Genomic DNA, 13,320 nt, shown 5'->3' on the forward strand with positions numbered 1-13,320 from the left:
AAAATTGTAGTGAGGGAGTCAGGCCTTTGTACTCCCACATCAACCAGTCTTTGGATGTGGGCTGCCCCTGGGAACAGGGCATAACCTTGGGGAGGCAATTTTCTTCATCTGAGACAAGTCCCAAAGAAAGTTCCACTGAGACCTGTCAGCGATCAACATTCCCAATAGCTGGGGAATTAATGCTTTTTCCTGAAAGTTGGTTGAGGGGGGTAGGGGGAGTGAGGGACTTGTTCAGCACACCATACCATCCACTACATCTATTGCAAATTAATTTGAAAACCTGGCTGAAATGTATAATTTTCTAAGAAAATGTTATTTATCAAAATGACCCCAGAAGAAATAGAAAGTATGGTAAATTATTACAGTAATGGTCTCTGAAAAATCATTTGTCCCTAGAACAATGCCTTGTGATGTCCTCTCCCACATAGTTATTGGGCTTGGCTGGCCATATGGTTTGCTTTGGCCACTGTGCATCAGCAAATATGACACAAGCAAAAGCTCAACATGCATGTGTGCACTGGGACTTGCCCTCTGGGAATGCTGTCATCTTGTGAAGAAGCTTGGGCTAGCCTGCTGAAGACAAAATGCCCAGTGTATAACCAGCACCAACTGACAGTCATGAGGGAAGGCCATCTTAGACCATCCAGCTCCAGTTGAACAGTCTCATACCTGCAGTCAGATGAGTGACTCACGTGAGATCAGCAGAAGAACCATACAGCTAATCACAGCCCAAATTGCCAATTCACAAAATTTTTATTGTTTTCAGCTGCTATATTTTGGGTTGGGGGGGTGTTCATTCCATTTTCATAGAAAAATATAATGAAATTTTATTAGTGTTTTTTACTTTCAAAAAATACTAAGGCCCAGACATTTTCACAATGGTATTCTACCAAAACTTTAAAGAGCAGATGAGGCCAAGGCTATTTTAAACTGTTCCTGAGCAAAGTGAAGTAGAGAAAGCTTCCAATTTTTTATTCAGAATGAGTAAAGCATTAATAACTGTAGCTACCGTGGAAGCTTTACCTTGGAAGCTGAAGAGAGTAGAGCTACTATAGATCTTTGCTTGTAGAAGAATTGCCCATTGATGAGGAACACCCATTCTAGGCCATAAGTTAGTGAGAAATAATCTATTCAGCTAAAAATCACCGTGATTTCAAGATTTATCAGTTAAAGCAGCTAGCGTTACGTTAACCACTATAAAAAATGGTAGTCTGAACTGGGGGGCTGCCGTAACTATGTGTTATTAGCTTACAGGCAGACAGTGGTGAGGAAAGGACTGGTAAGATGGAGACCCAAATAATGTAGTGTTGCAGAAACTGCCAGCCAATACTAAACCCTGTTTTTCCTCATCGTGGGCATAGCCAAACTACATTTCCCAGCCTCGTCTACTGTTAAGGTGGCCATATGACTGAGCATTAGCTAATAGAATATGACAAGAATGATAAGCACTACTTCAAGAGCTGGTCCTCTTAGGCCATTCTCCAACTCTTGCCCTTTCCAACTAGAAGCAACCATCCATGCACAGTAATCTTGAAACCCCTCATGTTGAAAATGGCAGAGGCACCAAACAGAAATAGGTTGGGTCTATAATTCTAGAGGGACTATCCCAAGTAAAACAGTGTTATCAGAATCCAGTACAATACATTGTACAATCCAGACCCACATTTCCTCACATCCACAGTCCCTTATCTGAAACTCTTGGAGCCAAGTGTGTTGGTTATTCCAAACTTTGGAGATTTTTGTAAGATAATATATTATGTACTATAAATTACATACCTTCCCCAGCCAGGTTTCAGGCAGCAACCTAGAATCAAGTACTTTATTACTACTTCTGCGAAATACATGAATGTTTACTCTGAGATGAAGTCTGTAAATAGCTTCACATCAGTTTAGACAAGTTTTGCCACCAAATGAAGTTTGGCACCAAATATTAAAAACACATTCGGTTTTCAGAGCTTTGTGGATTTCAGAATTGCAGATAAGCTCATCACTGAGACTTAGAAGTATCTAGGGAAAAAGGATAATGAAGAAAATCTGGATTTCAGTGCCAGGCTAGGCCAGTGACTATGAAATTAAACTCCATTGAGAGGACTTTCCAGTCAAGAGGCTGGCGTGGCTATACCAGTGTCCCCAGCAGGCTCCCCAGTTGCTCCATCATGGACTCTGCTGCAGCTCTGAAGAACCACTTCTCAGTTGTGTCCTGGACCTGAACTCACTCCCTTGGAGTGTCTCCAGTCTTCTCTTGGCTATCTCTTCTCTGTCTCTTAGATTCCTCTGGTTCCAAGAACTGATACACACTCCACCCTCCATCAGGGTGAATATTTTTAATGTCTAATGTGTGGGAGGACGACTATTTCCAATTACCTAGGTTTTAAATTAATACTTAATGTACTAAAATTATAAGTATAAAGCCTAGTTCTGCCTTAGCCTTTAAATTCAAGTTACAAATCTTGGAATTCTATTTTTAAATTTACTAAATGTGGTTAAAAAAAGATCATTTTCACTTGTTCTTTGATTGATATGTAACTCAACTTGAACAAATTTAAATTTCCTTAAAAATTAGTCCCATTTACAAACAGTAAAATTTCCGTAAGTGTTTTAGACTATATTCATGTTTAACATACTTGATTTTTTTCTTCATGCACTTCAATTGCCCAACAAGACAGATTTAAAATCCTTACATGTAAAGTCTCTCTTAAAACTTAAGCAACTCTTGCTCACATGTGGCCCCCTCTCTCTCTAAGCCCACTTGTCATGTGAACTCACTACCTTCCCCCCAAGTGAGACATTTCATCCAGGGTTATAAATCCCCCTGGCAACGCAGGAAACAGCTCCTGGGGATGAGCCTGGACCCAGCACTGTGGGATTGAGAGGATCTTCTTGACCAAAAGGGGGAAGAGAGACTAAGCAAAATAAGGTTCCAGTGGCTGAGAGATTTCAAATGGAATTGATGGTCACTCTGGAGGGTATTCTTATGTGCTATATAGATATCACCTTTTAGTTTTTAGTGTGTTGGAATGGCTAGAGGGAAATCCCTGAAGCTGTCAAACTGCAACCCAGTGACCTTGATTCTTAAAGACGATTATATAACTTTGAAACTTGTACAGTGTGACTGTGTGATTGTGAAAACCTTGTTTATTTTATTTTTTGGAGTAATGAAAATGTTCAAAGATTGTGGCAATGAATGCACAACTATATGACAATACTGTGAACAATTGATTGTATGCTTTGAATGATTGTATGTTATGTTAATATATTTCAATAAAATTGTATAAAAAAAGAATCAGTGCTCTATAAGGAACCCTAAATAGCCAAACCATCTTGAAAAGAAGAACAAAGTTGGAGGGTATTTCAGTTTGCTAAAGCTGCTAGAATGCAATATATCGGAAATGAATTGACTTTTGCAATGGGGATTTATTAGTTTACAAATTTACAGTTCTAAGGCCATGAAAATGTCCCAACAGATGATACCTGGACTCTGAAGACAGGCTGCTGGCATCGGGGTTCCTCTGTCAGATAACAAGGCTCATGGCTGGTGTCTGTTGGACCTTCACACCCAGGGCTCATTGCTTTCAGCTTCTGGTTCCAGTGGGCTCCTCTCTGAGCTTCTGTGGGTCCTCTCTTAGCACCTCCAGGAACTTTCTCTCCAGGCTCTCTGGGTATTTCTCTCTGAATTCTCTCTGTGTTTCTCTCTCTGCTCTCTCTTTTAATCCTCATAAAGGACTCCAGTAAAGGATTAAGACTCACCTTGAATGGCTGGGTGACATCTCAATTGAAAGAACCTAATCAAAAGTTCCCACCCACAATAGGTGTGCACCCACAGGAAAGGATTAAATGAACACAGCACTCTCTGGGGTACATAATAGCTTCAAGCCAGCACAGAGGGCTCACACATCCTGATTTCAAAATTACAAAGCTACAGTAATCAAAAGAGTATGGCTCTGGCTCAAGGACAGACATACAGACAAATGTATAGAATTGAGATCACAGAAATACACCCACACATCTATGGCCAATTGATTTTTGACAAGCGTACCAAGTCCACTCAATGGGGAAAAAGCAATCCCCTGAACAAGTGATACTAGGAAAACTGGATATCCACATGCAAAAGAATGAAATTGAACCCCTACCTCACACCATATACAAAAGTTAACTCAAAATGGATCAACCACCTAAATACAAGAGCTAAAACTATAACACTTCTAGAAGAAAACAAAGGGAAATATCTTCAGGTCCTTGTATTAGGCAATGGATTCTTAGACGTCACACCAAAAGCATGAGCAACAAAAGAAAAGTAAATTGCACTTTGTCAAAATTAAAAAGCTTTGTGCATCAAAGGACATTGTCAAGAAAGTGAGAAAAATAAACCAGCAGAATGGGAGAAAATATTTGTAAATCATATATTTGATAAAGATCTGGTTTCCAGAATATATAAAGAATTCTTACAAGTCAACAATAAAAAGACAACTTCAAAATGGACCAAGACAATGTAGGATATCACTCCCAAGGGTGAATCTGAACCCAACATTATGGGATTGAAAACATCTTCTTGACCAAAAGGGGGATGTGAAATGAAACAAAATAAAGTTTCAGTGGCTGAGAGATTCCAAATGGAGTGGAGAGGTCACTCTGGTGGGCATTCTTATGCACTATATAGATAACCCTTTTTAGGTTTTAATGCATTGAAATAGCTAGAAGTAAATACCTGAAACTTATCAAACTCCAACACAGTAGCCTTGACTCTTGACGACGATTATATAACAATGTAGCTTACAAGGGGTGGCAGTGTGATTGTGAAAACCTTGTGGATCACACTCCCTTTATCCAGTGTATGGATGGATGAGTAGAAAAATAGGGACAAAAAACTAAACAAAAACTGGGTGGGGGGGGGGTGATTTGGGTGTTCTTTTTTACTTTTATTTCTTATTCTTATTTTCACTTTTTCTGGTACAAGGAAAATGTTCAAAAAATAGATTGGGGTGATAAATGCACAACTATGTGATGATACTGTGAATAATTGGTTGTGTACCACAGATGACTGTACAATATGTGAATATATCTCAATAAAATTGAATTTTTAAAAAATGAGCCAAGGACTTAAATAGACATTTATCCAAAGAAGATATACAAATGGCTGATAAGCACATGAAAAGAGGCTTAACTTCCTTAGCTATTTGGGAAATGCAAATCAAAACCACAATAAGATACCACTTCACATCCACCAGGGTGCCATTACTTAAAAACAAGAAAATAACAAGTGCTGGCGAGGATGCAGAGAAATAGGAGCATTAGTACCTTGTTGATGGGAATGTGAAATGGTACAGCTGCTATAGAAAACCGTTTAGTGGTTCCTTGAAAATAGAATTACCATATGACCCAACAATCCTACTTCTAAGTATGTAACAAAAAAATTGAAATCAGGGCTCATATAGATATTTGTATACCAATTTCCATAGCAGCATTAATCACAATAGCTAAAAGTTGGAAGCAACCCAAATGTCCCTCAGCAGATGAATGGATAAACAAAATGTGGTGTGTATATACAATAGAATATTATGTAGCCATGAAAGGAAACAAAATTCTGATACACGGATAAACCTTGAAGATATCATGTTGAGTGAAATAAGCCAAACACAAAGGGGCAGATTTTGTATAATTCTGCTTACATGAAATGGGTAGAATATGCAAACTCATAGAGGCAGAAACTAGAGCACAGGTTAGGAGAGGTGAGGAGGAGTGGGGCTGGGAGTTAACGCATTATGGGTGCAGGGTTTCTATTTGGGGTAATGGGAAAGTTCTGGTAATAGATGGTGGTGAGGGTAGCAAAATATTGTGGATGTGAATTGAATGTTTGGGAGTAGTTGAGATAGGAAAGTTATGTTGTATATATGTTTCTACAATTAAAAAAGAGAGAGACTAGAGAGCAACAACAATTAAATGAAATTTACGATCTTGACCTGAATCTAATAATGAAGCAGAAAATGCCCAAAAGGACATTATTGGGACATTAGAAATGATTGGAATATAAACTGTAAAAATTATATTAATGTTAAATTTCTTAAACCTGATAGCTGTTCTTCAAGTCATTACATAAGTGAATATTCTCATTCTTAGGAAAGGTACATGGAAGAACAAGGAACACGATTGTGCTGGTTTGAAACTATTATGGACTCCAGAAGAGTCATGATCTTTTAATTCAATCTTGTTGGGTGGAACTCTGATTGAGTGTTTTTACGGAGATGTGATTCACCCTACTGTGGGTGAGACATTAGATTAAATTATTTCCATGAAGGCATGACCCCTCCCATTCAGGGTGGGTCTTGATTTGTTCACTGGACTACTTAAGAGAGTTCAGGAGCCAACACAGACCCTGATGCTTGGAAATGGTTGGAGATGCAGACAGAAGGACATTTGGAGATGCTAAGCCAAGAGATGAAGGACAAAGTTTGCCCCGGAATAGATAAGAGAGGATCCCCAGATGCTTAGAAAGAAATGCCCTGGGAGAAAGAAGCAAGGACACACACGGGCTGAGAGAGAGGAATGAAGACAGAAGCCCAGAGACATTTTGGAGAAAGCCATTTTGAAACACAACACGGGAGCAAAGGACCAATAGATGCCAGGCACATGCCTTCCCGGTTGACAGAGGTGTTCTGGATGCCGTCAGCCATTCTTCAGTGAAGGTATCCTCTTGTTGATGCCTTAGTATGGACACTTTTATGGCCTTAGAACTGTAAGTTTGTAATCTAATAAGTCCCCTTTATAAAAACCAATCTGTTTCTGGTATTTTGCATAACAGCAGCTCTAGCAAACCAGAACAGCAATACATACATAACCTACTCTCAAATGTTTAGAAAATGGATAAACAGATAGGTAGGTAGATGATATAGTTGATCTATAGATGGATGTATGGACAGACAGATGGATGGATGGGTGGATGGTTGGTTGGAGAGAGAGAATGATATGGCAAATGTGGCTAAAAGTTGGTGGATCTGGGTAGGATGGGGGGTTATGTTGGAGTTCTCTGTATAGGTTTTGTATTATTTTTGCAACTTCCCTGCAAGTTTAAAAGTATTCCAAAAGTAAGGTGTTTTTTTTTTAATTAGTTCCATAAAACAGTTATTTCTTAATCAGAGATTGAAGAGCAGGATAGGGAAGGTTGGGGCTGCATTCTGCCAGTAATACCCCAGGGGAACTCAGAGCATTTCCCTGGTGGCGTTTCTCTGCTGACCGCAGAGCTAGGCTTCCAGCTGCACCTGTCTGTCAGCGCACATCAGTAGAATGTCTTTTATGTGGCTCCTTATCCCATCTCCCCCAAATTGAGTAGGTGGCCTGCTGCTGCACCCCCAATCTAGAGGGCAGCAAATTCCCCTCACTTGCTAAGGGTGTTCATTCCTCTTGTATTTTTCTTGTAAGACCCAATTCTCTAGTCCTGTTAGTGGTATCTCTTTTCTCATCCTCTTAGCAAGAGTTGTTAGACCCACATATATCTCCTTTTCCCTTTCATTTCTTCCAGGCCTGGCCTCCAAGACCTCATGCTCCTTTCATATAGGCCTAGCCTATCTTTGAAAACAACACCTTTCTTCCAGTGAAACCTCTCTTTTCCTCCAGCTTAATCAACCTTTTATTTTCCTTTCCATTTCCGCTTGCTCCTATGCCAGTACTAAGACCAGATCCTATGCTGTTTTGTTGTTGTATCTGCTGTTTTTAACCAAACCAATTCTTTCTTGATTCCCTGAGTAAACCTGACTCTTAGAGCTACAGCGTTCCAGACACAGGTCTTTTTAATTGCCTTCTTAAGCTTTTAGGTTTACAGTAAGTTCAATTATTTCTCTACCTTAGCAAGAAAAGGGAATAACCCCTACATAGTAAGAGATGCCCACTCATTTTGACCTTGATGACTAAGGTCACATCTGGGTCTCCAAAATTCAAATTTGGGGTCAAGGATTATCTAGTTGACCATAGGGTTATAAAGTTTACAATTCCAGAGCCATCTTGCATGGACAGGCATCATGGTCTAAGATATTAGCCCTTCCACACGTCCCTCCCTTGTCCCAGGATACAGTTCACAACTACCAGAAGAGACTGGCCACGCATGGCCTACTTAGCATTGCATGAAGTTCACACACATGCTCTGGGATAGAACTTAGCTCTTTTGAGGTTTGAGACTTGGCCTGAAAACCAGGCTCAAAAACACAGAAAATTATCCCATCCACCAATACCTTACCTATAAAGCCTTTATAACTGAGATTCTGCCCATTTAGAGGTGAGACCAAAAGACAATCCATTTGGTGAATTAATTCCTATTTTTGCCTTAACTGCAGTACTGGGTGACCTTTGCCTTGTAGTTCAAAGTCAACCACAGAATTGATACCCAAGAGCCTGTGAGCTCTTGCTTGCTAAGACCCCAGCAGCCCCCATTTGCTAAAGGCCCCACCTCTAAGAAATAGCCTTGTGCCTGTTTAAAACAGCCTGGAAACTATAAAAATGTCACTTTCTGTGGCATTAGCCACAAATATGCTTCTGCAACCTGCCAAGGTAAAAGCTCTATGTGCGTCTGGCTCCAAAGCTAGTGTTCATAACCACAAACCCCTGCTGCCTGAGCTTGGATGAAGGGGTGACCTGGGTGAGCTTTTGGGATCCTGTCATCTCCAGACTTTATGATTTTAAAGACCCCATTGTCACCGGGGGTAGGGATGGTTTTGTCCATCCCCCAATAATTAATGATAATGAGAGTTGACGTGTAAATAGTGCACTGTACAATGTGCTGATTCTGCATTACTTCAAAAACAATGTTATTTAAGCCTCACACAATTCCTTGGTTAAGCAATTCTCCTTGTTAGGTGGCGACCCCAAGCTTAGAGAAGTTAAAAACCAAAGCTGGGATTTTAACATAGGCAGTAGTGACATCCAAGCCCAGGCTCCTCCCCACCATCCCACCAGGACCCTCTATGCTTTAGGATTTGCTCAAATAAACAAGATGGCATGTCAAGAGGAAGGCAGTCATCGACCCAGTGGTCCATGAGGGGGCAAGGTAGCATGAGCAGCCCAAAAGTCTGGAAATCCAACCTAGGCCTGTGTAATGGTCACTTTTAAGTGACCACTTGGCTAGACAATATTACCCAGTTATTTTGCCATGAAAGTATTTTGTAGATATTATTATCTACAATCAGTTGACTTTAAGTAAAAGAGATTACCCTTGATTATGTCATTGGGCCTCATCCAATCAGTTGAAGGCCTTAAAAGTAAAAACTGAGGTTTCCCAGAGAGGAAGAAATTCTGCCTCAAGACTGCAAAATAAAATCCTGCCTGCATTTCCAGCCTGCAGAGCTGCCCTATGGATTTCAGACTTGCCAGCCCCCACAATCATGCATGCCAATTCCTTAAAATAAATCTCTGAATGTACAGATGCCTCTCTCCTATTGGTTCTGGTTCTCTGGAGAGCCGTGGCTGATTCAGTCTGTTATCCTGGGACTTTGCCCAATTGTCCCCTGAAGGTTGTGTGACTCTCCCTTTTATGGCTTCAGGCCTTTTGGACTTATTTTTCCTCTCTGCAGTGCCTTGGAATGACGACTGCTCTCCCTGCAGTGCTCTAACTAAAACCATAGGTCTTCTCCAATGTTGCTTTTGCCCCTTTGTACAGCCTTTTCCCCCAGAGCCAGCCACACTGTGATTCATGGCCAAAGGACAGCACAATGACAACCTGTGAGGGTTTAAGCAAAAGACATCTGATGGGGGTGGCGGGAGAGGTGCTGTGGAGTTTGGATGAGAATTTCAGAAATTTGGGTCAGGCCTTTGAGACTGGATATTAGGGACAGAGTGTCCCTTTTCCTTGTAGGTTAGAATCTCCACCCAGGAATCATAGTATTCCTACTCCTTTTCTGACCAAGCCAGCTCCATGGAATCCCAAAGTCTCCATCCCCCCTCTTCCAACCCACTGTCACTAAATGCAAACCCTCACCTTTCCTTTTCCTGTAGGATGAGGGTATTTTAAGTGAGCGACAGCATGTTGCCACAGGAGATGCAGCAACATGGGCACTGTGAACATAAACTTGCCAGTCCACGACACGCTCATGGCACTCTGCACCTGTCTCCCTTCCCCCTGCTTTTCCAGGGAGGTGGGGTTCAGGAAATCCACAGTGAATGGGGGAACAGGATGGATACGCACTCATCCTCAGTTCATGCTCACAGACACCCTGGGAAACACTCCAGGGTCGAACACAGATGAGAGGAGCCTGGAGTTGTGATAGGACTGGGAGATCTCAGGGATACACTTTGGGGAGCCCTAGATGTAGCGATAAAATCCTAGGGGAAGAGGAGATCTTCAGGAGCTCCGTGAAGACGGGAAGCAGGTTTCTTGTTCTTGACCCATCCAAGCACCTAGGACAGGTCACAGGATGTGGGTGGGTGGGGAAATGGAGGTTTCACAATTGCTGCTGATGGGTGCAGCAGCCCAAAGTTTGCAGGGAGAGATCCAGACTCCTGAAGTGGGCAGAGATGCACCTCTGCAGACCACCAGTGTATTTGTGTCCACCCACCCACTGGCACAGAGGTGAGTTTTCAAGTGTCAGGCCTACTAAGAGGGAGAAGGGCACACTTTGTTCTTGAGCTGGTGGTTGACGTACCTGCCTCTACAGCATCGCTTTTCCCAAAAGCACAGCGTTTCATCACGCACTTTTCAAGAAGCTAATTAATTTCCACTGCTGAGAGTCTAGAGGAAAACAGGCTTCCATTACAGAAGGAAAGATTTTAGTTAAGCCAAAGGAAATGCGTTTGCTGTTTCAGATTAAACTGGAAATAGGTGAACTGGAAACTCTGCCCAAGGCCTGGCATCCCGAGGCGTGGCCAGCTCCTGCCAGGGCGGCGAGGACACATCCTCCCAGCAGATCTTGAGCAACAAAATAAAAACCCATTTGGATTCTTGCCTGCTGCCCTTTCTCTGCATCAAGAGAGTTGGCATCCTGCCTCACTCCTGATTCCTATTTCCGGGTGTGTTTGTGTGTGTGTGTGTGTGAGAGAGAGAGAGAGAGACAGAGAGAGAGAGGTGGGAAGAGAGAGGGAGGGAGGGTGGGAACAGCAGTTTGGGGGGGTGTGTTGGCACGAGGAGTTCAAGGACCTTCTCCTCCCTTCAGGCTTCCACTTACCCTCCCACTGTGACAAATCTACCTGCCCAGCTGTCATACAGGGACGTGGTGCTGACCACAGTCTGGCCTGGACCCAAGAGGAGGGACAGGAAAGGTTGCACCAATAAGAACTCATCAGTGGTCAGTGGTTCTGATTCTAGGGAGTTTCCATGGAAACTGATGAAGAACAATGTGTTTCGGAAAAAGCCCACAGTGGGGCCCAGAGGGTGATGAACCAAGGCTGAGAGTCAGGGAGAGGCTGGGCACATGCTGAGAGCAGGACCATAGGCTGCCACTGTGCACTGTGTGGACGTGGGTGCAGCGAGAGGATACAGAGTTCACAGCACCCATCTGCTCCCTAGAGCAGAGCTTGAACTGAAGGTGAATAAAGACCCCAACTCCCAAGTCACAGCCACCGTGTAGGGGGCTTCAGGGGCAACAGCAGAAGTAATGGGACCCACTTGTCTTTGGTTTCCCCGCATGAGAAGCTGTGGTCTCTGAGACGAAGGGATGGTAAAGACTAGGAGGGGCAATAGGAGGGAGGACAGGGGGCTGAACTCACGGAAATTCAGGACCACAAACTAAAAACTCTCCCACTCCTTTGAGGGTTAAAGCTCTCAGGTGTCTGAAAACTCTGACCTTTTGAACATCGCCCTGAGCCTCAGAGGAATTCCAGGTTTAACCAGTAGGGCTGCTGCCCACGTGGCATTGCCACAGCCACTGAAGCTTCAGCTCGGCCCCCAGGCAGAACCTAATGCGGGAGAGGCTGCTGCGGGCATCAGCCTGGGCCACCCCCACTCTCCTGTCCACTGACCTCCAGGCCGGTGGCCACCAGGCGGCCCTCCTGTCTCCTACCAGCAAGTCAAAGCACTGTGGAAGGGACGGGGACACGGAAGTCTTCCTGTAAGAAGCAGCAGCTCACTGGGTCTTCCGTGATAAGTAGAAGATTGCCAGGCACACAAACAGGAAAGGACATGCTAGGCAGAGGGGACAGTATGTCACTGAGGCAAGAAAGAGCAAGGCGAGTTGGGATAAGTAAAAGTGGTTTGTGTGGCGGGAGCCCCGGTGTGCAGGAGTGGTGACAGGAGCCCAGAGAGGGAGGGTAAAGGACCTGACCCATCTGGCCCAAGGCCCTGGGTGGCCCGCCCGGGGTCAGACTGGACCCTCGCAGTCTCGGGGAGGTCAGGCAGGGTTCCGAATAGAGTGGTGTGACCGGGGCTGCACTTCAGCGAGGTCTCTCAGAGAGCAGGATGGGCCCAAGTGGAGCAAGACCCCAGAGGCTAGAACAGGGAGGGAGAGGGCAGGCAGGAGGCTCTTGTGACAGACCAGGCATAAAAAGAAAGGGGTGTGAATCAAGGCAGTAGAAGCAGCAGAGGGAAGAGAAAGAAAAACCCATCTCTGAGAGATTTTAAGGGGTAGGAATGCTCGGGACATGGGGCCGAGGAGAGGAAGGAACCAAGTCTGACTCCCGGGTTTCTGCCTTAGGTGACTGGGTAGAAGGTGACAGTGATAAGCAACCAAGAGTGGAGCAGAATTCGGGGAAAGGTCATTCAAGGCAGAAGACATTCCGGTGCAGATGCCAGGAAGATGTAAAAACGGGTTAGGAAAGCTGTCTGGGTGGGAGACAGGAGCCTGGCACCCTGGGTGAGGATGGAGGCGCCTGGCAGAAGCAGGAAGGGGTGTTGGGCAGAGTTGGGGTGGGCCAGAGAGGCTCCACCTCCCCCCCAACAGTGTCTTGTTGACACTCCGACCCCCTCACCGACACAAAGGACTTAAGACTCGGATCCCTGGTATTTCCCAGGGTCACTGCACACTTCTGAACTAACCCTGCCTGGCTACTGTCCCAGCCACCCAGGGCTTACATCAGACCTGGGCCAGTGGAGTAGTGGCCCGAAAGGCTGAGGGAGGGCTCCCAGGTCAGGCTGCAGGGTCGGCACTGAGAAGGTGAAGGTTCCCAGCAGCCATGCTGCGGACCCTGGGGCAGAAAGCCGAGGACTGCTTAGCAAGGGCAGCTCGGCCTCCAGACGGGTCTGCAGATTGCTCTCTCTCCTTGCCAGCAACAGGGCCAGCTGCCCTCTCCCTCTGGATTCCAGGGCTGGGAGTCCCTGTACTCAAGGCAGAATATTCCAAGTGAGGGGGAGGGCTGGCAGTGTCCCCCACAATGTGCCGGGCACCTGCCTTCCCTCAGCGGTCGACACTT

Source organism: Choloepus didactylus, chromosome 8, assembly GCF_015220235.1.
Source record: "Choloepus didactylus isolate mChoDid1 chromosome 8, mChoDid1.pri, whole genome shotgun sequence".
NCBI classification, from domain to species: domain Eukaryota; kingdom Metazoa; phylum Chordata; class Mammalia; order Pilosa; family Megalonychidae; genus Choloepus; species Choloepus didactylus.